Source organism: Pseudophryne corroboree, chromosome 5 (genome assembly GCF_028390025.1).
Source record: "Pseudophryne corroboree isolate aPseCor3 chromosome 5, aPseCor3.hap2, whole genome shotgun sequence".
Classification (NCBI taxonomy): Eukaryota; Metazoa; Chordata; class Amphibia; order Anura; family Myobatrachidae; genus Pseudophryne; species Pseudophryne corroboree.
Window position 1 is genome coordinate 358,776,903 of NC_086448.1, and position 21,963 is coordinate 358,798,865.

At 45.4% G+C, this 21,963-nt stretch overlaps 1 long non-coding RNA gene across 1 annotated transcript in view; it reads right to left on the reverse strand.

The window, feature by feature from the left end:
* Positions 1-6,695: 6,695 nt before the first annotated feature.
* Positions 6,696-21,963, reverse strand: part of LOC134927746 (uncharacterized) — a 35,617-nt gene continuing 20,349 nt past the window's right edge. Inside the window, exons 2-3 of the long non-coding RNA XR_010177719.1 lie at positions 7,847-8,612; positions 6,696-6,889 (exon numbers count right to left, since the gene is read on the reverse strand). This is a non-coding gene — a long non-coding RNA (uncharacterized LOC134927746). The remainder of the gene's footprint in view (positions 6,890-7,846; positions 8,613-21,963) is intronic.

Sequence of the window (21,963 nt, forward strand, 5' to 3'; positions counted from 1 at the left end):
GGATGCATTGGTCCTCTTCTATAACCCCACCTTCCAGGGACTGTGAGCTAAGTTTGTTAACCAGTCCAATGCAGGAGCAGGTAAAAAGTAGGTAAATGTTAGTCACATAGAACCACATTCTCACGACAGGAGAAGAGACCAGCGGCCAATGCCATACAAACACATAGAAGCTAGGTGCGTCAAGGTGGGCGCCCCTGTGGAAGCCTATGTACCTTGCAGAAAGAGAGTTAACAATGGTAAGTCTACCATAACTCTCCTTTCCTGCAGCAGGTTACATTGGTTTCCACAGGGAAACATTGGGGATGTCCTAAAGCAGTTCCTCCAAGGGAGGGGACATGCCTTAGTGGGAATGACAACCCGGCATCCAAAGGAAGTATACTGGGAGGTGGAAGTATCAAAGGCATAGAAACTAATAAACATGTTCACTGAGGACCATGTAGCCACCTTGCACAATTGTTCTGCGGATGCGCCACGGCGAGCTTTCCAAGAAGGTAGACCGAGTAGAATGTGCTTTAATAGCAGCAGGATATGGGAGACCAGTCTACACATAAGCTTGTGCAATCACTATTCTAATCCATCTGGCCAAGGTTTGCTTATTTGCAGGCCAGCCACGTTTGTGAAAACCAAACAAGACAAAAAGGGAATCTGACAACCTGATAGAGGCAGTCCTCTCCACATATTTACGGAGAGCCCTTACCACATCCAAAGACCGCTCTTTGGAGGACAAATCAGAAGAGATAAAGGACGGAACCACAATCTCTTGGTCAAGGTTAAAAGATGATACCACCTTAGGCAAATAACCTGGGCGAGTTCTAAGAACTACCTGGTCACAATGAAATATCAGAAAGGGTGGACGACAGGACAATGCACCTAAGTCTGACACCCTTCTAGCAGAGGCAATAGCAAGTAAAAACAAGACCTTGGCCGTGAGCCATTTAAGGTCCACCGACTCAAGAGGTTCAAATGGAGACTCTTGCAGGGCATTCAGGACAACAGACAGATCCCATGGAGCCACTGGAGGGACATAGGGAGTCAGAATATGTAAGTCACCCCGAGTGAATGTATGAACGTCAGGTATAGACGCAATTTGTCTCAGAAACCATACTGACAAGGCAGATAAGTGAACCTTGAGGGAGGCCAGATGAAGGAAGTTTCTGACATTGTAGAAAAGCCAGAATTCTGGAAGTTCCGAATCTGTATGTATCATAATTCTTATCAGCACACCAGGTAAAGTAAGAATTCCTGATCCTGTTATAACTCCTGGCAGATGCTGGTTTGCGGACTTTCAACATAGTTTGGATGACCGCCTCAGAGAATCCTTTGGCCCTCAGGAGTGATGCATCAAGAGCCACGCCATCAAAGCTAATCTGGCCAGGTCCGGATAAAGACAAGGGCCCTGTACGAGGAGGTCTGGGCGCTAATGAAGTAGAAGGGGACGCTCTGTTGATAGACCCTGCAGGTCTGAGAACCAATGCCGTCTGGGCCACGCTGGAGCGACTAGAAGTAGAAATTCTCCTTCTTGTTTGAATTTCCATAGGACCCTGGGCAGGAGTGAAACTGAAGGGAACACAAAGGGCAGCCAAAATTTCCATGGAATTGCTAGTGCATCTACGAATGCTGCTTGAGGATCCCTGGTCCTTGATCCAAAGACTGGAACCTTGTGATTGTGTCGAGATGCCATCAGGTCTACATCTGGTAGGCCCCACTTGTCCACTAGGAGGTGAAAGACTTCTGGATGAAGACTCCACTCTCCTACGTGCATGTCCTGGCGACTGAGGAAGTCCGCTTCCCAGGTTAGGACGTCCAGAATGAACTCTGCCAATATTGCTGGCAGATGGCTTGCCGCCCAACGAAGGATCTTTGACACTTCCATTATAGCCATGCGGCTTTAAGTGCCACCTTGATGGTTTATGTATGCCAACGTGGTGGCGTTGTCTGACCGTACTTGAACCGGCCTGTTCTGTACCAGAGGCAGGGCAAGAGTCAATGCATTGAACACCGCCCACAACTCCAGAATGTTTATTGGGAGGAGCGATTCCTCCTTGGTCCAGCGATTCTGAAAAGAATGTTGCTCCAACACCGCACACCATCCCCTCAGACTGGCGTCCGTTGTCAGCAGTACCGAGTCGGGGATCCAGAAGGGACTGCCCCTGATCAATTGCTGGACCCGTAGCCACCAAATCAGCGACAGACGGACCTCCGGAGTCAAAGTGATCATGTGAGAACCGATCCGATGAGGTAGGCCATCCCACTTGGAAAGGATTAACCTCTGCAGAGAGCGGGAATGAAATTGAGCGTACTCTACCATATTGAATGCCAACACCATCGGGCCAAGTACTTGCATTGCCGAGTGTATCGACACTCTGTGGCGACAAATGCAGCATCTTATCTTGTCTTGAAGTCTCTGGACTTTTTCTGGAGACAGAAACAGTCACTGACTGTGTGTGTCCAGGAGTGCCCCCAGGTGCACCATACTCTGATCTGGGACCAGCATGGATTTCTTCCAATTGATGAGCCACCCATGGGCTTGTAGGAAGCTTACCGTCAGTTGCAGATGACTGAGGAGGACATCGTGGGAGTTTGCCAGAATCAGCAAGTCGTCCAGATACGGCAGGATCCTGACTCCCTGGCGACAGAGATGGGCCGTCATTACGGCTATGACTTTGGTGAAGATCCGAGGAGCCATAGCCAGTCCAAATGATCATGTGAGAACCGAGCCTGGAACTGATAGTGGAGGTTTCAAATAGCAAACCGCAGATACTGCTGATGCGAAATGGCAAGAGGTATATGCTGGTATGCATCCTGTATATTCAGGGATACCATATAGTCTCCGGGTTCCATAGCCAGTACAATCGAGCGCAGTGTTTCCAAACAGAACTTGAACACCCTCACAAACTTTTTCAGTGATTTGAGATTGAGTATAGGCCGGAAAGACCCATTGGGTTTTGGAACTAGAAACAGGGTCAAGTAGTAACCTCTGCCTCTCTGGGACAGAGATACAGGCACTACCACTCCTATATTCAGGAGAGAACTCACAACCTTTTGCAGAGCTTGCGTCTTTAACAGATCCGAAGGGGTAACCGTGGTGCAAAACTGGCGAGGGGGATGTCTCTTGAAGGAGACTGCGTACCCGTGAGAGACAACTTCCGGCACCCATGCGTCTGAAGTGGTTTTTAACCAGCAAAGAAAGAAGGGCACAACAAAGTGACCCCCTGGCGCTGATTGGTAATTTACAATTAATGCATATATATGTCTTATAGTGTTTTTTAACTCTTTCCAATTCGTTTTTTTAATGGATAATCTAAAAGCAGCTCACTGTAAGTATGGGGGCTTCTCTCCCCCCTTTCCCACATTACTCTTAGAAAAAAAGAAAAAATAACAGAAAGCGCTAATAGATTCCTTATTAAAAACTTTTATTTTTATTTGTATTTTGCTTTTTTAGTTAATAATATATTGCTCCTTATATTACCTATATATCAGAATACACATTACAGAATTTCACTGTATACGATATTCTAAAAAATCTGGCCAGCTTAAAAACAATAACACATTCACAATTAGATACTCTGCTCAGTGCAATAAAATAAACAATTAGATACAGATGGATCCCACTGTTTCCTTTCGATGTTACAAGGTAACCATGCTCCTATTGATATATATTTCCTTATTCAGATTAAGCTTAAAGCTTTTCAGGTTTTGCAGCTGTGTTTAGAAACAATTTTGACACAGTTTCTCATGTAGAATGTAGAATAATAAACACAAGTCCACGCACTTATGGATTCAATGATGTTAACTTTCAAATGGATTGAACCATATAGTGATTTCAGTAGCTGTTCCTTTTCATTTAGAAGGTATAGATGATTTAATATATAGCAGCAATAAATTGAATACTTGTGATTTAGCGTGTATAAACCGGGATGTAACCTTCATTAAAAGCAAAAGGGTTTTTACAGCTCAGCTGGTGGTTTTAAGCTGATTAGATGTATAGCATCAGCCACTTGATAGCTTTTAAATTAGCAAATGAACATGTGATCTTTTTACTCCAAACGGTAATAGAGATTTTTTCTGCACCTCAGCTGGTATCATAACATGGCCATGTTGTGTGAGAATAATTACCACATAACCTCCTGGGTTCAGATCCTTTTCGCTCCCGCTCTGGTGCCCATATGCCTGTATGAGAGCCTTATCCGGAGGTCTTTGGATGTTACCCAGCGCAATGAGGCAGATCTGTGGTGTAGTCCTCGTAGGTAAATAGGAACAAATAAGATGCGTTTCTCCGCCTACAACGCTCGGCGGCTTCCTCAGTCAGATATTTTTTAACCAGACCTGGGTGAACTGCAAAAGTCGGCCTCCTACCCTGGGATCCCCCAGGGGGATGCCCACCCCATCATGCAGCAGGCTTGTCTTGTTTAGAAGCAGGCTGATGGGCTGCCCAGGACTGCTTTGCCTTGGGCTTAGTGGTTTTGGCAGTACGAGATTGTCTCAGGTATGCCTGACCTTTTGCTTTGAGGCCGAAAGGAACAAAAATTAGTACCTTTAGCCTTCTGTGCAGAAGGATTAGTATTTGGGAGAAAGGCAGTCTTAGCAGCACCCAATTCAGACACAAGTTTATTTAGGTCTTCCCCAAACAAAATGTCCCCCTTAAAGGGGAGTACCTCCAAGGTCTTTTTGGAGTCTGGGTCCACCTTCCATGACCACAAACACAGAATACAGCGAACCAGGACAGACGTAGTCGACGTCTTGGCTGCCAATACACCCGCCTCAGAGGACGCCTCCAGAATGTAATAGGCGGCAGTAGTAATGTGAGACAGGTATTGTCTGGCATTGTAAGATACTGTATATCCACGGGCAGCTCTTCCTCTAATGCCTGAACCCAAGCTTCAATGCCTTTTGCAGACCAAGAGGCCGCAATAGTGGGCCTATGTACAGCACCAGTAAGGGAGTAAATAAATTCCAGGCATCCCTCCACACGCTTATCTGTCGGTTCCTTCAGTGAAGTGACAGTGGTGACAGGCAGAGTGGACGATACCACTAGGCGGGTGACATGAGAATCCACTGGCGGTGAATTTTCCCACTTGTTACATAACTCTACTGGGAGAGGATAGCGAGCCAAGGCCCGTTTAGACACAGGGAATTTCTTCCCTGAATTAGACCAGGGCTCTTGCCTGATGTCCACCAAATGATCAGATTGGGATAATAGATTTTTAACCACCTTCTACCATTTACATATATCAGTTTTTTTAGCCACAGTAGTGGAATCCTCATTAACAGTGATTTGTAGGATTTGCTTAATAGCGACCACTAGGGCAGGGACATAAATTTGCAATGGAGAATCCTTGTCAGAAACACCTAATTCAGTGTCTGACAGGACAGCATGCTCCCCCTCCTCCTCAGATTAAACATCTGAGAAGTTTGGGGATTGTGAGGAGGAAGCAGCCCGCTTAGATGACCCAGAGACACGGGAGTGACCTGGAGTAGATTTTTGTCTGACTGGTTAGACAAATTTTCCACCCAAGGCGGATTAACCATAGTGACAATTTGTGGCTGTAATGGCACAGGTGGTCCCATAGGGGGTGTAAGATGTTCCACCAGAGTACCTAGTAGGTTTGTGAACGCAGCCCAGGGTGACTCCTGATTGGTTACAGGAGCTGCGGACTGACTGGAAGATGTATGACACTGAGTACATAGACCATCATACAAAGCTTCCCCCTCTGGTAAATCTTTGGTGCAAGCTCTGCATGATGCAGGAGCGTTCACAGACTTACCCTTCTTGTTAGACATTACACAAATGCAACAGAGCGATTTAGTACGATAAAGCCAGACATAGTACAATACCTGCAAATAAATATGTTAGTATGTGACTGTAGACACAGTACACAACACCTCTAAATAAATCCTATATTATGTGACCGAGTACACAGTAGAATACACGTAATGGGAAAATACTGTGACGCACTATATATATATATATATATATATATATATATAACCAAAACGCACCTAGGGGGTCATTCCGAGTTGTTCGCTATGTTTTTCATTGGCACAACATATTCGCAAAGTTGCGATTATGCTGTCAAATTGCGAACATCCGCCCCCAACGTGCATTTGCTATTTCGTAAGCAGTACTACACAAAGTAGGCGTATGCCAAATCACAACGCATTAATGCAAATCCATCGCATACGCACACACCTCATCGTAAAAAACCGATCTCATTGTAGATTTACGCATTTTTCATAAATATGCTAAGGTTTTTGCAAACCAACGCACAGCAATGGTTTTTTTCACATAATTTAGATGACACCTTGCAAATCAAACTCAGCAAGCGTCCCTCAATTAAAATTCCAGTTAGTATAATGATTGATTGTGTGCATGACCAATTAAGTCTGCAAAGAATACCTCAAGAACACTTTGTAGGCATAATTGGACATTACCATGTTTGTTTTTAAAGAAGTGCAAGAGATGTATAAACTGTGCCTGACATAAATGTAAATAGCATAATTTTGAGTGGATGTTTAGTGTGTGAATGTATGTGTTTACATGTTTATTTTAAAAATAAGCTACTAACTAACCTAATTTGTATGTAATAAATAAGACTACTACTCGTAATTTGTTTGTGTTTTTTTTTGTTAGGTAACCAATTTATGCTTTGCAATATGCTTTAATTTTTTAGCAGTAAAAACATCACAAGCGCATAACGGTTCAAAATATTTTTTTATTTTCTAAACATTTTTTTTTTGGTTTTTAAGTTTTTTTATAAACTGTATTTTTTTTTTTTGTTTGTTTAAAGTAAATTTGTCAAATTGTTAAGTTCGGCCAACATGGCCTCCAAATGCCCCTTCATCTGGCCAACGATGCCTGCCAGGCTTGTGGGATCTCCAACGGCACCATCTGAAATGCAGAGTAAAAATGAATTTTAAAACATAACTCACATTACCTATTACATCATAATTCCACAAAGCACACTTTCATATAAAATGATATACATCATGGATGTATAAATGTCAAAACAGTAGCATACCAACACACAAGCATACTCAGCAATGTTTGTCATTGCTAAATTACAATGTGTAAAAGTCTACCACACCATGATGTACATTTCCTAAGATGGGAGTTATATTTAAGATGGGATGTTGCCCATAACAACCAATCACATTCAACTTATCTTCTAGAAGGTGGTAAATAACTGAAAAGTTGTTAGTGTTTGGTTGCTATGGGCAACATCCAACCTTGAATCACACCCCCAAATTAGTACATGTAACCCCATACTGGCCTTCATTCACATCTGGAGTGAAGCAGACTTGTCTTTTGTGCTGTTTGGCCCTGCATCATCACACTGCATATCAACATCTTCAGAAGGACAACATATCCTAGCATGCCCACACTCCCTGAAAGCCTGCCTTACTAAATAAGGTCAAACAGGTTTTGAAAAAGCAAATAATCATTTTGTGAGTGTAACTTTCACAACACAAATCATTGTGTCGTTAGGCTGGCTATTAAAGTGACTCCTGCGACTTTTTGGTGAAAATATTGCAATACCCAAGCACAATTGTAAAAGTAAAACCACACAAAAATGACCACTTAGGTCTAAATGTTTTGCATATAATGTATCACATACAAACCCTGTTGTGCAGCAAAACCAGTCGACATAGTGATTATCAACCAGATGTAGACACTGTACATATAATGTTCCGCACACAAATGTGAAGGCATCATCCATACCATGATGAAGAAGACAAGCATTTAACCTTGACAAAAGATTGTCCACAGTACAACACTGCATTTACTTGACTGTTTTTTTGTTTTTTTTTGTTAACTTTTAAAAATAATGAATGTGTGTGAACTTACTCTCGTCTGCCACTTGGCCACCTCCCTCAACTTGCTCTGGTGCCTCTGCTGCCCATTCTGTTGGCGGCGAAGGTGTCTGGCTGGGGGATGGAGGCTGGATGGGCGAGGTTGGCTGGATGGGGGATGTGTGCTGGATGGTGGAAGGAGGCAGGATGGGGGAAGGAGGGTCTAAATCTGTGAGAGGATGGAAGAGGGAGGTCCTTACAGAGGGGGTTTGGGAATGATAGGGTGAGGGTGGTGGAGTGGTTTTTAGGGACACAGAGGGGAAGAGGGGCAGAGAGGGGAATTGGGAAAGAGAGTGGGATTGGGCTGTAGAGAGGGTGTGGGCTGGAGAGGGGGAGTGGGCTGGAGAGGGGGATTGGGAAAGAGAGTGGGATTGGGCTGGAGAGGGGGGGTGGAAAAGAGTGGGATTGGGCTGGAGAGGTGGAGTGGGAAAAAGAGTGTGAGGTGGCTGGAGAGGGAGTTTGGGCTGGAGAGGAGTATTGGCAAAAGAGGGTGAGGTGGCTGGAGATGGGGATTGGGCTTGAGAGGGTGATTGTGCTGGAGAGGGGGATTGGGCTGGAGAGGGGGATTGGGCTGGAGAGGGGGATTGGGGCTGGAGAGGGGGATTGGGCTGGAGAGAGGGATTGGGCTTGAGAGGGGGATTGGGCTGGAGAGGTGGAGTGGGCTTGAGAGGGGGAGGGGGAGACAGAAGGGGATGGGGCTTGAGAAGGGGCCTGTTGTGGCCTCCCAGCACCAGCAGCAGCACCTTGCCGTTGTGCTCGCTCTAGAATGACATATGTAATATTTAGGTTTTAACATATACATTTATAACATCACCATATTCCTATTACTCTGTTCTGAACCATGTTAAAGAGACAGGGGTAACATTACTAAGTTAGTAAAATGTTTATACTGGTGATGTTGCCCATAGCAACCAATCATATTATACATAAGCTTTCTTAAGCAGCTTCTATCAGATAATATATAGAATCTGAATGTTTGATATAGCCAACATCACCAGTTCTCAAAACCATCCACATTTTAATTAAAAACCCACTGAGCAGGTTATTGGGTTCAGTTGTCAGCCTGTGTAGCAATTATGCACAACAACATACAGTCAGTACCATACCTCCCAACATGCCCCTCTCCAGGAGGGACAGAATTCTCTGCTCCTGCACTTTCCTCTTAATTTATGATTGCCATCACCTGTGCTGAAACACCTTTATTCCATAAATTAAGTGAAAAGTCCAGAAGCAGAGTATTCTGTCCCTCCTGGAGAGGGTCATGTTGGGAGGTATGCAGTAGTGCTTGCCCTACCCACACACACTCATGTTTATTGTAAATGTGCTAATTTTCACACTCTCACTTAGTGAAAGTATGCAAAGGTTACGCGTAAAATCCGTCATGTAATGAAATGTTACTTACTGCGCCCACGTAGGGTCCGGATTTGTTGTCGCAGCTCCGCCAAAAAGTCTGGCGTACGCCTGCGCAGGTCGCTCCAGCGTCTTTCAAGCTGGATCACGGTCCTCCGGCTGCGGACGCGGGTCCTTAATAAGCGGCGGACCTCCGCGTAGGCCTCGCGCTTTACCCTGTTTGGGACAAAGGGCCCTGCGCGGCCTGCGCGGCCTGCGCGGCCTACGCGGCGGTCCATAACTGCCACTAAGATGCGCAGCTCGCGGCGCGTGAATGCTGCTGCGCGCATCATGGCAATGGCGTTTTCCATATATGGGCTTATTCCAACTGGCCCCCCCACCTAACCCTCTGCTATCCCGGAAATCCTGACTGAAATAGCTAGGTATGGTGAGAGCCTAAATGCTTTTCAGGACAGGATGCGCTGGGAGGTAAGCCAGATAGCTGTCTGGCTCACTGAGCACAGAACCAGTGTGGAGCAAGGTGTAGCTCAACTCTGCCAAGGTTTGGCAGAGATCAGGCAGGGACAAGATCAACTTGCCTCCTCCTTCAAAGACCTTGCAAATTCTATCCTGCAAGGGCTCCAGGCCATCGCTGTCTCCCTTGCCCATAGTGGTAGAGAGCCAGCCACATCGGCTCCCTCCCCTCCCCCTGCCCAGGAAGAACATCCCACTGGGCAGGGCCCACGAAGGTTGCGCCGCAGACCAAGCCAAGAAGAACATCATCAGGCGGTGAAAAAAAAAGAGAAAGTGATGTCTCTCCAGATGGGCAGCACCCATGTTTTTCATGTTGCCTCTATGTATTTTTTGTGTTGCCTTGTGTGGCCAGAATGGCTAACTCCCTCTTAGTGAAAATATACATTTCAGTTTTCATATATTGTAGCCTGTGAGCTTTTTTTTCCTGTACACCAGAGCCATCTTCCTCTTCCTAGCGTGCTGTGTATTGTTGTGTTTGTGTGCTGGCTCCTGAATCTAACTCAGTTCCCCAAAAATATATGTCTGGCTGGGTGTTTACACCATATTATTTATTTACATTAAAATTAATATTTTGTCAGAAGATGGAGTTTCCCTAGTACTGAGTTCTGCTATGTGATTTGTGTCAGTGGCATCTGCTTGCTGCTTGGTCCATCTTTGCCTGTGATACTCACCTGTAGCCATGTTGTTTGGACCACTGAATATTTTTTTGCAGTAATAAAAAAAAATTTGTTTCTGTACTTTATTAAAGTTAATGCATTATGTTAATATTAGCCCAGTAAAGTTTAGCAAGGCATATAAACACTTTGGGAACAAGGGAACAGCCCGAATAATCATACAAGCATTGCATCTTTCAACATGCAACAGGTATGCCTTGCACAACACTTTAATGGCCATATTAAAATAGTATTCACAACTAGGTTTTTGGGTTACTATGGGCAACATGACATAATATTAAACATTGTCAGATATTCAAACAAAAGTTAAATGATTTTTTTATGGGAAAAATTAAGTGTATGCTGCATTATGTTGGTCCTGATATTTGTGATATACAAAGGGAACATTTTATGTAGTTTAGATGTTGCTGATGTAGTTTTTAAGTTTGGTTAACTGAACTTGTTTGCATTTGGTAGTATTTAAAACATTAAAACATGCACTTTACATCAATGTTTAGTTTAAAACTTGGCCCAAAAAAAACACCTTATTTGACAGCGTGACAGATTTATAGGTGCTTACAATAAACATGTAATGTGTCCACACAATTGCTGTTTGCAGTACTTCAGCAGAGCAGTGTTTAGGAAGTAATTGAGCAACTGATGAATGGGCTCTCCAATTAACTGCTAATTATTGCACACACACTTGTAACACTACTTCGCAAATGCAGAGTAACTGCAGACCTACTCGGATGTTGCGTCAAGATTGCGAAGATTTGCTATGTTAAGTTTAACATCGAAAACGCATTTCTGCTAAAAACACGCCTACTGGTAGTTGCATACTCCCACACTAGACGCCCACTTTCACGCCCATGTCGTCAGATTGCGAAGCCACACCTCTGTCACGCCTTCGGCACTCAACGTTTTTGTTTCTGTGTAACGAGCAGTTTTCTTTGTAGTATTTCTGCACAAGTGTCGTATCGCTATACTTGCGCATGCGTCCGCTTTTGCGCATGCGCGTTTACTCATTTTCTGGCCGTTTGCGATGCGATGATCCGCTGCGATCAACTCGGAATGAGGGCCCTAGTCCCTTAGGGTACAGAATATGGTGAAAGGTATATCTGGGAAACACTGAAAGTGAAACCACACAGCAGATACAGGCACACACAGTCACAGGCAATGCAGATAATTATTATGACAATAAAACTGCACAGGACTAGTATACGTACGTACGTACGTACGTACATATATATATATATATATATATATATATATATATATATATTAGAGATGAGCGGGTTCGGTTCCTCAGAATCCAAACCCCCCCGAACTTCACCCATTTTACACGGTTCCGAGGCAGACTCGAATCTTCCCACCTCGCTCGGTTAACCCGAGCGCGCCCGAACGTCATCATCCCGTTGTCGTATTCTCGCGAGATTCGTAATCTATATAAGGAGCCGCGCATCACCGCCATTTTCACTCGTGCATTGGAGATGATAGGGAGAGGACGTGCAGCGTTCACTCAGTTGTGTTCAGTGTGCTGCAAATATCTGTGCTCAGTGTGCTGCAAATATCTGTGCTCAGTGTGCTGAAAATATCTACGTTCTCTGCCTGAAAAACGCTCCATATCTGTGCTCAGTGTGCTGCAAATATCTGTGCTCAGTGTGCTTTATTGTGGGAACTGGGGACCACCAGTATTATATAGTAGGAGGACAGTGCAGAGTATTGCTGACCAGTGACCACCAGTATTATACGTTCTCTGCCTGAAAAACGCTCCATACCTGTGCTGCATTGTAGTATATAGTAGGAGGACAGTGCAGAATTTTGCTGACCAGTGACCACCAGTATTATATCAGTACGGTACAGTAGTCCACTGCTCTACCTACCTCTGTGTCGTCAAGTATACTCCATCCATACCTGTGGTGCATTTTAGTTGTTGTGCGCAGTATATATAGTAGGAGTACAATGCATAATTTTGCTGACCACCAGTATATAATATATAGTAGTACGGTACAGTAGGCCACTGCTCTACCCACCTCTGTGTCGTCAAGTATACTATCCATCCATACCTGTGGTGCATTTTAGTTGTTGTGCGCAGTAGTAGGAGGACAGTGCATAATTCTGCTGACCACCAGTATATAATATATAGCAGTACGGTACAGTAGGCCACTGCTCTACCTACCTCTGTGTCGTCAAGTATACTATCCATCCATACCTGTGGTGCATTTTAGTTGTTGTGCGCAGTAGTAGGAGGACAGTGCATAATTTTGCTGACCACTAGTAAATAATATATATTATTTACGGTACAGTAGTCTACTGCTCTACCTACCTCTGTGTCGTCAAGTATACTATCCATCCATACCTGTGGTGCATTTTAGTTGTGCGCAGTATATATAGTAGGAGGATAGTGCATAATTTTGCTGACCACCAGTATATAATATATAGCAGTACAGTACAGTAGGCCATTGCTATTGATATATTACTGGCATATAATTCCACACATTAAAAAATGGAGAACAAAAATGTGGAGGGTAAAATAGGGAAAGATCAAGATCCACTTCCACCTCGTGCTGAAGCTGCTGCCACTAGTCATGGCTGAGGCGATCAAATGCCATCAACGTCGTCTGCCAAGGCCGATGCCCAATGTCATAGTAGAGAGCATGTAAAATCCAAAAAACAAAAGTTCAGTAAAATGACCCAAAAATCAAAATTAAAAGCGTCTGATGAGAAGCGTAAACTTGCCAATATGCCATTTACGACACGGAGTGGCAAGGAACGGCTGAGGCCCAGTCCTATGTTCATGGCTAGCGGTTCAGCTTCACATGAGGATGGAAGCACTCATCCTCTCACTAGAAAAATGAAAAGACTTAAGCTGGCAAAAGCACAGCAAAGAACTGTGCGTTCTTCTAAATCACAAATCCCCAAGGAGAGTCCAATTGCTTCGGTTGCGATGCCTGACCATCCCAACACTGGATGGGAAGAGGTGGCGCCTTCCACCATTTGTACATCCCCTGCAAGTGCTGGAAGGAGCACCCGCAGTCCAGTTCCTGATAGTCAAATTGAAGATGTCACTGTTGAAGTACACCAGGATGAGGATATGGGTGTTGCTGGCGCTGAGGAGGAAATTGACAAGGAGGATTCTGATGGTGAGGTGGTTTGTTTAAGTCAGGCACCCGGGGAGACACCTGTTGTCCGTGGGACGAATATGGCCATTGACATGCCTGGTCAAATTACTAAAAAAAAAATCACCTCTTTGGTGTGGAATTATTTTAACAGAAATGCGGACAACAGGTGTCAAGCCGTGTGTTGCCTTTGTCAAGCTGTAATAAGTAGGGGTAAGGACGTTAACCACCTAGGAACATCCTCCCTTATACGTCACCCGGAGCACATTCATCAGAAGTCATTGACATGTTCAAAAACTTTGGGTGACAGCGGAAGCAGTCCACTGACAACTAAATCCCTTCCTCTTGTAACCAAGCTCCTGCAAACCACACCACCAACTCCCTAAGTGTCAATTTCCTCCTTAGACAGGAAAGCCAATAGTCCTGCAGGCCAGTGACGTGCGGTGAGGTAAATGGCTGGGGAGGCACTGGCTAATATCAAAGACAGATTTACATATATATGAACCCAACAGCAGAACATGTCGGGGAGGGCTGCACTATGCTGTAGACTGTGCAGACTTTTGGCATATGTCATAAGGGACACATCCCTTAGCGCAAGTGACTGCACTGCCATTGCTAGGCACGGTACACATTGGCCAGAGTCACTTACAGTACAGTACATTATATAGTGGCCAGCAACTCTGACACACAGTCAGGCAGCCAGTGACATTGGGCCTAATTCAGACCTGATCGTAGCAGCAAAATTTTTCTCTATAGGGCAAAACCATGTGCAGTGCAGGTGGGGCAGATGTAACATGTGCAGAGAGATGTAGATTTGGGTGGGGTGTGTTCAAACTGAAATCTAAATTGCAGTGTAAAAATAAGGCAGTCAGTATTTACCCTGCACAGAAACAATATAACCCACCCAAATATAACTCTCTCTGCAAATGTTATATCTGCCCCACCTGCAGTGCACATGGGACCTCATTCCGACCTGGTTGCACGCAGGCGGATTTTTGCACTGCTGTGACCAGGTAATCGCCGCCTACAGGGGAGGGGGTTAGGGCTGTGTAGGGGAGCGATCGCTTGTGCAGAGAGCTGCACAAACAAAAAGTTTGTGCAGTCCCTGCACAGCTCAAGACTTACTCAGCCGCTGCGATGAATCTTCGTGGAGCTGACGTTAGGATCCCTCCCTGCAAATGGCCGGACACGCCTGCGTTTTCTTCATCACTCCCCGAAAACAGTGAGTTGATACCCCCAGCTGGCCTCTTCCTGTCAATCTTCTTGCATTAGCCGATGCTAACGCTTTCTTCGTTCTTGTCGTAGCTGCTATCGCCGGGCAGCGAAGCGCCTGCTCATTGCGGCCGGCATGCATGCGCTGTTGATACCCGATCGCACGGCTGCAAAAAACTGCAGCATGCGATCGGGTCGGAATGACCCACATGGTTTTGCCCCTTAGAGAAAAAAATAAGATTTTACTTACCGGTAAATCTACTTCTCGTAGGATGCTTGGGACTCCGTAAGGACCATGGGGATAGACGGGCTCCGCAGGAGACATGGGCACTTTAAGAAAGAATTTAGTTCCTGGTGTGCACTGGCCCCTCCCTCTATGCCCCTCCTCCAGACCTCAGTTAGAGAAACTGTGCACAGAGGAGATGGACAGTACGAGGAAAGGATTTTGTTAATCCAAGGGCAAGATTCATACCAGCCACACCAATCACACCGTATAACTTGTGATAACTACCCAGTTAACAGTATGAAAACAACATATCATCAGTTCAAGACCGATACAACTATAACGTAACCCTTATTGAAGCAATAACTATATACAAGTATTGCAGAAGAAGTCCGCACTTGGGACGGGCGCCCAGCATCCTCTACGGACTACGAGAAATAGATTTACCGGTAAGTAAAATCTTATTTTCTCTAACGTCCTAGAGGATGCTGGGGACTCCGTAAGGACCATGGGGATTATACCAAAGCTCCCAAACGGGCGGGAGAGTGCGGATGACTCTGCAGCACCGATTGAGCAAACAAGAGGTCCTCCTCAGCCAGGGTATCAAACTTGTAGAACTTAGCAAAAGTATTTGAACCTGACCCAGTAGCAGCTCGGCACAACTGTAATGCCGAGACCCCTCGGGCAGCCGCCCAAGAAGAGCCCACCTTCTAGTGGAATGGGCCCTAACCGATTTAGACAACGGCAATCCAGTCGTAGAATGATCCTGCTGAATGGTGTTACAAATCTAGCGAGCAATAGTCTGCTTTGAAGCAGGAGCGCCAAGCTTGTTGGCAACATACAGGACAAACAGTGATTCTGTTTTTCTGACTCTAGCTGTTCTAGCTACGTAAATTTTCAAAGCCCTGACCACATCCAGGGACTTGGAGTCCTCCAAGTCACGCGTAGCCACAGGCACCACAATAGGCTGGTTCATATGAAAGGATGATACCACCTTAGGCAGGAATTGAGGACGTGTCCGCAACTCCGCTCTATCGACATGGAAAACCAGATAGGGGCTTTTATGAAACAAAGCCGCAATTCCGACACTTGCCTAGCCGAAGCCAAGGCTAATAACATGACCACCTTCCAAGTGAGATATTTTAACTCTACCATTTTAGGTGGTTCAAACCAGTGTGACTTAAGGAAACTTAACACCACGTTAAGTTCCAAGGGCTCCACCAGAGGTACAAAAGGAGGCTGAAAATGCAGCACTCCCTTCACAAAAGTCTGAACTTCTGGGAGAGAAGCCAATTCTTTTTGAAAGAAAATGGATAGGGCCGAAATCTGAACCTTAATGGAGCCTAAGTTTTAGGCCCAAATTCACTCCAGTTTGTAGCGAGTGAAGGAAATGGCCCAGATGGAATTCTTCCGTAGGAGCATTCCTGGCCTCACACCAAGAAACATTTTCGCCATATACGGTGATAATGTTTAGATGTCACATCCTTCCTAGCCTTTATCAGCGTAGGAATGACCTCATCCGGAATGCCTTTTTCCACTAGGATCCGGCGTTCAACCGCCATGCTGTCAAACGCAGCCGCGGTAAGTCTTGGAACAGACATGGGCCCTGTTGCAACAGGTCCTGTCTTAGAGGAAGAGGCCACGGATCTTCTGTAAGCATTTCCTGCAGATCCGGATATCAGATCCTTCGTGGCCAATCTGGAACAATGAGGATTGTTCTCACTCCTCCTTTTTCTTATTATTCTCAACCCTTGGGTATGAGAGGAAGAGGAGGAAATACATAGACTGACTGGAACACCCACTGTGTCACTAGGGCGTCTACTGCTACTGCCTGAGGGTCTCTTGACCAGACGCAATAACTCTGCAGCTTTTTGTTGAGGCGGGACGCCATCATGTCTATCTGTGGCAGTCCCCACCGAACTGCAATCTGTGCGAAGACTTCCTGATGAAGTCTCCACTCTCCAGGACGTATGTCTGGTGAGGAAGTCTGCTTCCCAGTTGTTCACTTCCGGAATGAACACTGTTGACAGTGCTCTTACATGATTCTCCGCACAGCGAAGAATTCTGGTGGCTTCCGCCATCGCCACTCTGCTCCTTGTGCCGCCTTGGCGGTTTACATGAGCTACTGTGGTGACATTGTCTGACTGGATCAGAACTGGTTGGATGCGAAGAAAGGTCTCCGCTTGACGTAGGGCGTTGTATATGGCCCTTAGTTCCAATATGTGGATGTGAAGACAAGTCTCTTGACTTCACCAAAAGACCTTGGAAATTTCTACCCTGTGTGACTGCTACCCAGCCTCGGAGGCTCGCGTCCGTGGTCACCAGGATCCAGTCCTGAATGCCGAATCTGCGGCCCTCTATAAGGTGAGTACTCTGCAGCCACCACAGGAAAGATACCCTGGGGGATAGGGTGATCAACTGATGAATCTATAGATGTGACCCGGACCACTTGTCCAGTAGGTCCCATTTGAAGTCCTCGCATGGAACCTGCCTAAGGGAATGTTTTTCCCAGGACTCGAGGGCAGTGATGCACTGACACCTGTCTTGGTTTCAATAGGTCCCTGACTAGAGTCATGAATTCCTGGGCCTTCTCTATCTGAAGGTAAACCCATTTCTGGTCTGTATCCAGAATCAAACCCAAGAAGGGCAGACGAGTTATAGGAACCAACTGTGACCTCGGGAAATTGAGAATCCAGCCGTGTTGCTGTGACACCTTCAGCGAAAGTGACACGCTGTTGAACAACTGCTCTTTTGATCTCGCCCTTATTAGGAGATCGTCCAAGTATGGGATAACTGTGACTCCTTGCTTGCATAGGAGCACTATTATTTCCGCCAATTACCCTGAAATTGGTAATGACAATCCTGTACCGCAAGCGTCAGGTACGCCTGATGGGGTGGATAAATGGGAACATGAAGGTATGCAGCCTTTATGTCTAGATACACCATCAAATCCCCCCCTTCCAGGCTGGCGATGATCGCTCTGGGCGATTCCACTTTAAATTTGAACCTTTTCCTGTATAGGTTCAGAGATTTTAATTTTAAAATTGGTCTGACCGAACCGTACGGTTTCGGGACTAGAGCTAAGGTTGAGTCATATCGCCTTCCTTGTTGCAGGAGGGGAACCTTGAGCACCACCTGTTGGAGATACAATGTGTGAATTGTATTTAATATTATCTCCCTTTCTGGGGGAGAAGCCGGTAGGTCCGATAAGGAAAAACTGGAGAGGAGGCACCTTTCGAATTCCAGCTTGTAACCCTGAAAAAATTTTTTATTGCCCCGGGATCCACCTGTGAGTGAACTCAGATGTGGCTGAAGAGTCGAAGACGTGCTCCCACTGGGACGGACTCCCTTAGCGGAGCTCCAGCGTCATGCGGTGGATGTAGTAGAGGCCGGGGAGGACTTCTGTTCCTGTGAACTAGCTGTGCCCTGTGCCCTTACCTCTGGTAAGAAAGGACGCTCCTCGTACTTTCTTGTTATTCTGCGACCGAAAGGACTGCATTTGATAATGTCGTGCTTTCTTAGGCTGTGAGGGAATATAAGGCAAAAGATCAGAATTACCAGCTATAGCTGTGGAGACCAGGTCCGAGAGCCCTTCTCCACACAATTGCTCAGCCTTGTAAGGTAAACCTTCCATATGCCTCTTTTAGTCGGCATCACCTGTCCATTGCATGTTCCACAGGACACATCTAGCAGAAATCGACATAGCGCTGACTCTAGAACACAGTAGACTAATGTCTCTTTGGGCATGTTTTATATATATATATATATATATATATACATACACACACATATACTAGGGTCAATTTCATGGTATCCTTATCTAGGGTTTCAATCTCTGCTGATAAGGTATCTGTCCACGCTGCTACAGCGCTATAAACCCATGCCGACACAATCGCTGGTTTGAGTAGTGTACCAGAATATGTGTAAATGGACTTCAAAGTACTTTTACTGCATGCTATCTGCAGGATCCCTGAGGAAAGCTGTTAAGTCAGCGCTACCTTTTGGGTAAACGTGACAAAGCTTTGTCCACCCTAGGGGAAGATTCCCATCGTATCCTGGCCCTAGTAGGGAAAGGATACTCCCTGAGAATTCTTTGTGGGAATCTGCAGTCTTTTGTCTGGAGATTCCCGCTCTTTTTCTTCATGAGAGGAGGGAAATTTACCTCGGCTTTCTTCCCCTTAAACATGTATAGAAACGGGGCCTGGACTGCACACCCTAGCTTATTATAATAGGATGTGCTACCTTGCTGGGACTAAGTACTGTAATACTACAACATAGGAACAAAGGGTGCAGGTGCACCATACACCATTAAAATTATTATAACCATAATATAATATTTGAGGTTCTTGGCATATATTGGTCAGTATATGAGCCTGCCCACCTGCTTAATGGTGACCTCATCGGACAGGTCCCTAACACTATAGGGGTTCACCTCCGGGATGCAGAGCACCCCCAGACCACCCCAGCCAAACCACCCCAGGGCATCACACAGAAAAAAGGATAGGAGTGAAAGATCAGTGTTAAGCAAATGACAGAGGCTGCTGAATGTAAAAGAATATAGACACACACATAATATAGACTATATGGAGACGGGGCCTGGACTGCACACCCTAGCTTATTATAATGGGATGTGCTACCTTGCTGGGACTAAGTACTGTAATACTACAACATAGGAACAAAGGGTGCAGGTGCACCATACACCATTAAAATTATTATAACCATAATATAATATTTGAGGTTCTTGGCATAAATTGGCCAGTATATGAGCATGCCCACCTGCTTCACAGTGACCTCATCGGACAGGTCCCTAACACTATAGGGGTTCACCTCCGGGACGCAGAGCACCCCCAGACCACCCCAGCCAAACCACCCCAGGGCATCACACAGAAAAAAGGATAGGCGTGAAAGATCAGTGTTAAGCAAATGAAAGAGGCTGCTGAATGTAAAATAAAAGAAAAGAAGAGGACAGCAGTAAAGTGTTAGAATGTGAAGTTTAGCTGAGCAGTGTTAGAAGTGTAAAAAGCTACATAAATATATTACATAAATATAAAACAAACACAATGTGATATAAGTGTTAAAAGTAAATGTAAGGTGGTGATGCCCCAAGGTGGCCCAGCCAGAGCAATATAGGGAGCTCCACGCCCCAAAAGCTCACCCCCAAACTGACTTTGTATATAATTAAAAGGATCATACCTATGTCTTTTGTGCAGTCAGAATGTGCTGGTTCCCTGTTTAAAAGCCTGATAGGCAGTGGGTGGGGTGCTGATCCAGAGATGAGGGCTGTCCCAATCCCTCAGGTGTGTATACACACACATAATATAGACTATATGGAAACGGGGCCTGGACTGCACACCCTAGCTTATTATAATGGGATGTGCTACCTTGCTGGGACTAAGTACTGCAATACTACAACATAGGAACAAAGGGTGCAGGTGCACTATACACCATTAAAATGATTATAACCATAATATAATATTTGAGGTTCTTGGCATATATTGGCCAGTATATGAGCCTGCCCACCTGCTTCACGGTGACCTCATCGGACAGGTCCCTAACACTATAGGGGTTCACCTCCGGGACGCAGAGCACCCCCAGACCACCCCAGCCAAACTACCCCAGGGCATCACACAGAAAAAAGGATAGGAGTGAAAGATCAGTGTTAAGCAAATGAAAGAGGCTGCTGAATGTAAAAGAAAAGGAAAGAAGAGGACAGCAGTAAAGTGTTAGAATGTGAAGTTTAGCTGAGCAGTGTTAGAAGTGTAAAAAATCTGTGAAAAAAGCTACATAAATATAAAACAAACACAATGTGATATAAGTGTTAAAAGTAAATGTAAGGTGGTGATGCCCCAAGGTGGCCCAGCCAGAGCAATATAGGGAGCTCCACGCCCCAAAAGCTCACCCCAAACTGACTTTGTATATAATTAAAAGGATCATACCTATGTCTTTTGTGCAGTCAGAATGTGCTGGTTCCCTGTTTAAAAGCCTGAGAGGCAGTGGGTGGGGTGCTAATCCAGAGATGAGGGCTGTCCCAATCCCTTAGGTGTGTATACACACACATAATATAGACTATATGGAAACATGTGTACCCTTGTGTCAGGGACAGATGAGTCATCAGTGATATGCAAAACATCTTTTATTACAATAATCATATATTGAATACCTTTCTGCCAGTTTTGGCTGTAACTTTGCATTATCGTAGTCTACACTGGAGACAGAGTCCGTGTCGATATCAGTGTCTATTAGTTTGGATAGTGAGCGTTGTGAGACTCTGAAAGTCTCTGCGACATAGGGACAGACATGTGTAGATTCACTGTCTGTTCTCAATCTTTTGTGCAATAAATTTACCTTAGCACTTAATTTCACATATCCAATCAGGTGTCGGCATTGTCGACGGAGTCACCACTCACACACACATTTGCTCCATCTCCTCCTTAGGAGAGCCTTTTACCTCAGACATGTCGACACACACGTACCGACACAACACACCCTCAGGGAATGCTCATCTGAAGATAATTCCCCCACAAGGCCCTTTGGAGAGACAGAGAAAGAGTATGCCAGCACACACCACAGTGCTATATGACCCAGGAAAAAACACAGCAATTTAATGTTTACCCAGTAGCGCTGTTATTATCTGCGCCGAATTATGTGCCCCCCCTCTTCTTTAAAACCCTCTCTTCTACCGTGGTATAAGCAGGGGAGAGTCCGGGGAGCTTCCTCTCAGCGGTGCTGTGGAGAAAAACATGGCGCTGGTGAGTGCTGAGGGAGAAGCACCGCCCCTTCGACGACGGGCTTCTGTCCTGCTAAAAGTGTAAAATTGGCGGGGGCTCATGCATATATACAGTGTCCAGCTGTATATATGCTGTCTTTTGCCAAATAAGAGGTTTATATTGCTGCCCAGGGCGCCCCCCCTGGCGCCCTGCACCCTTACAGTGACCGGAGTATGTGAGGTGTATGGGAGCAATGGCGCACAGCTGCAGTGCTGTGCGTTACCTCAGTGAAGATCATGAAGTCTTCTGCCGCCTCTGAAGTCTTCTTTTCTTCT